Here is a 3,961-nt window from a genome sequence, read left to right as displayed (position 1 = left end):
GTTTTGACAGCTGTCAAGCTGGCCTGTCGCTCAACGCGTTCCTTGCACTGTGCCCGGGATTGTTCCAGCATCTCAGCAGCTCGCTGGGAAGCCATATAATGAGTGTTTTGTTGGCGTTGATGATCCGCCCACTCCGGCGTTTCAGCAGCTATCGTTGGCCTGGTACTGAAGTTGTTCTTTACACTGTGCCTGTAATTGTTCCGGTATCTCAGCAGCTCGCTGCAACGCCATATAATGCATATGTTGTTGGCGTCGATGATCCCCCTCAGCTCCGCTTGAGGAGAAGTTTGTGACTTCTGGCCTCCTCCATAGCTCTCATTGTTCGCGACAAATTAGATTTTCTTTTTCCCCAGCATATTTAAAATTGACAAACTGGCGATTTGGATTAAAGGTGTTTGCCCATCCAGTGTGTCAGCACTGCCTGGAGCTGATCAGATACTATGCAAATACATCTACAGAATGGACTAAGGGATAGCGTGTTTATACAGAGAGATAACAGCTGCTGCAGGAGCAATGTAATATAGTATGTGAACATAAATTCATAACAGTCGTGAATCCATGTCATTTACTGGGATAAAAAGTAGCCTATGTTCGAGGTTACAATCTATCTATGTGCCAAATTTCATTCAAATCCTTTCTGCCATTTTTGCATGATTGAGTAACAAACATCCAAACACATAAAATTTCACATTTATAATATAATGGGCATAAGTTCTGACCCAATTTGGAAGTCTCTGATAAATATGCCATTATTACAGACTATGACTCCTCCTCTCTAGAGGTGTCAGGTTTGCTTACCATTGGTGCAGGCAGCCATTGTAAGAGCAGAACCAGTTTTCCTGTATACTGTGACATCACTCAGGTACGGGCCAAAATATATACCTATAATATATGCCCTGAATTAAAACCATACTTGGCAACTCACCTGGAATATCCCAAATATCCCCGCAAAAAATGGTGACCTCCTAGAGTCCTGGAACGGTGGACAAAACCCCTGAGCTTGTAGCAAGGTGCCCACATCCATTGGGATGTTATTTTACATGAGTCTCACCTTATGTGGCGTTCACTTCTCATAAAATGGGCACGGCCAGGATATTTGTGTGTTCACATAAAAAAAAAAAAAGAACATGTCATTCCCTCCCAAAAAAGTGCGTCCACATCAATAGCGTGTGGCCTTATCCTCATACACCATTCTCCCAGACAACTTCACCCGAGTGTTGGCAAGTATGGTTAAAACTACGTGGCAATGACTATTACATGAGCAGAAGAACGTTTTCAAAATTTTGGAAAAATTTTGGAATATTCTTTAAACCTTTAATGATCTATGTACCGTATTTTTCGGACTATAAGACGCACCCAGGTTTTAGAGGAGAAAAATAGGGAAAAAAAAATTTCAGGCAAAAAATGGTAAAATATTTAATATATGGGAGTTGTAGTTTTGGAACAGCTGCAAGGCCACATTGACAGGTGACCCTGCAGCTGTACGGGGATGTATAGGGCGTTTTTTTTGTGGGGCCAGGTGTACTTTTTAGATATACCATTTTGGGAAATATTTATTGCTTAGATCACCTTTTATTTAATTCAGAGGCAAAACAGAGAGAAAAACCCGGCAGTTTAGCACTTTTGATTTTGACGTTCACTGTACATAAAAATATTAGTAGACCGGGCATTTTCAGACACAGGGATTCCTAATGTGTATGTTTCACAGTAATGTTATACTTTTATATGTATTCTAGGGAAAGGAGGTGAACTTTTATTTATTTTATTTTTTATTATATTTTTTTAAGTGGGGTTTTTTTTTTTTTTTTTACTATTTTAATATCCCCCGCCTAGGGGGCTTGAACCTGCAATCATTTGATTGCAAGTCCCATAGACGGCAATACAAGTGTATTGCCGTCTATGGGAGATTCTATACATTACTATCGCGGAGTGTCACAGACCAGCCGCGATAGTAATATATAGCTATGACAGGCCTCGGAGCCTTCATTAGGCTCCCAGCTGTCATCGGAACAGGTCGGCTCCTGCGGCCTCGCCGTGCAGGAGCCAGCCTGCATCACTAAAGGTATGGGGCCGGTGGGGGGGGGCTAACTAACTGTCGGGACCTGCGGAGGAGGAGTGGATTTGCAGCATGGCCGCGCTACTGCCACCGCTGGTTTTCTTCAACGGCAGTAGCCCGGCAATCTGCAGGCCCCGGCAGCTAAGACAGTCCCCGGCATCTGCTGTAATAGACCGGCGGATGCCGGGGAGTGTCTTAGCTGCCGGGGCCTGCAGTATTGTCACGCTCCTGCCGCTGAAGAAAACCAGCGGTGGCAGTAGCGCGGCCATGCTGCAAACCCACTCCTCCACCCACATTCAGACTATAAGACGCACCCTCATTTTCCTCCGAAATTTGGGGGAAAAAAGTGCGTCTTATAGTCCGAAAAATACGGTAATTCCAAATAAAACAACCGTCTGCACTGATGTTTTTTTCTTGTTATAATTTCCACTCACAAATTGATCTTTTTAATTGTTTGGTGTATTAGGGTTAACTATAGGACACGTCCAGAAAGGATGGAATGGTTGTCGAATTTTCATCCAGATTTTTGGGCGGAAAATTTGCAATGGGATGGCTTAAAGCGTAACTAAACTGTTGGACAACTTTCAATATTCTGTCCAAATCTGGATGACTCTGAGAGTGATTGGGAGAAGGTGCTGTGGTCAGATGAGACAGAAATTGAGCTCTTTGGCATTAACTCAACTCGCCGTGTTTGGAGGGAGAGAAATGCTGCCTATGACCCGAAGAATACCGTCCCCATTGTTGAGCATGGAGGTGGAAACATTATGTTTTGGGGGTGTTTTTCTGCTAAGGACACAGGACTAATTCACTGCATCAATGGGAGAATGGATGGAGCCATGTACCGTAAAATCCTGAGTGACAACCTCCTTCTCTTAAAAATGGGCCGTGGCTGGGTCTTCCAGATGGACATTGACCCAAAACATACAGACAAGGCAACAAAGGAGTGGCTCAAAAAGAAACATATTAAGGGCATGGAGTGGCCTAGCCAGTGTCCAGACCTTAATCCCATAGAAAACTTAGGGAGGGAGCTGAAGGTCCAAGTTGCCACGTGACAGCATCAAAATGCTAATATGATCTGCAAAGAAGAGTGGATCCAAATTCCTCCTGACGTGCGCAAACCTCATCATCAACTACAAAAAACGTCTGACTGCTGTGCGCGCTAACAAGTGATTTGCGTGAACATTACTCGCGGCTAGCCCTGACAGAATGCTGGTGCAGGGGGTATTCCGCTCCAAATTAGGCCCAAATGAATGGGCCTAATTGGGAATGAGCCTCGCGCTGCGGACGCCGCAGCTGATTTAGCCGCAGAATCTGCGGCAAGAAGGGTCATCTTGCTTCTTTTTTCCACTACTAGTTAGCGGGAAAAAATCCTCAGCAGATTTTGAGGCGGATTCCACATCAAAATCCGCTGCCAAAAAACTCAGTGTGTACATACCCTAGATACTCCCAGAGATCCCTCAGATGTAGCCTGTGTCTCTCCTGGCCTTACTTAGTGGAGTTGGGGTTTCCAAGAGGAATAAGACTACTCTGAACAGCCTTAAGAGTGGTGTGGGTCTTAATTTTCTTCCACAGCTCTGTCTCCTTTTACAATATGCTTATTTCGTGGTGTTTCACTTCCAGTCACCATAGTGCACGTACTTCTGGTGGAGCTGACGTCCTCAAGTAGCATGGGCTCAATGTTCCATATAGACCTAGATGGCAACCATTGTTTGAGGGGCCACACTTGCAAGCCAATATTCTATATAGGCTAAAAGAATATGGCTCCTTCCTCTCTCCTTGTCGGAATGTCTGTCGACGCAGAAGAAGCGGACCACAATGATTTTAGCTCAAGTACCCCTTTGTAGCAGATAGTGGGTGTTCATTTGTATGGTAGATGCTAGAGGAAAAGTAGGAGGTCATCTTCCC

Source organism: Leptodactylus fuscus, chromosome 3, assembly GCF_031893055.1.
Source record: "Leptodactylus fuscus isolate aLepFus1 chromosome 3, aLepFus1.hap2, whole genome shotgun sequence".
Classification (NCBI taxonomy): domain Eukaryota; kingdom Metazoa; phylum Chordata; class Amphibia; order Anura; family Leptodactylidae; genus Leptodactylus; species Leptodactylus fuscus.
Note: the sequence above shows the minus strand (reverse complement) of the source record.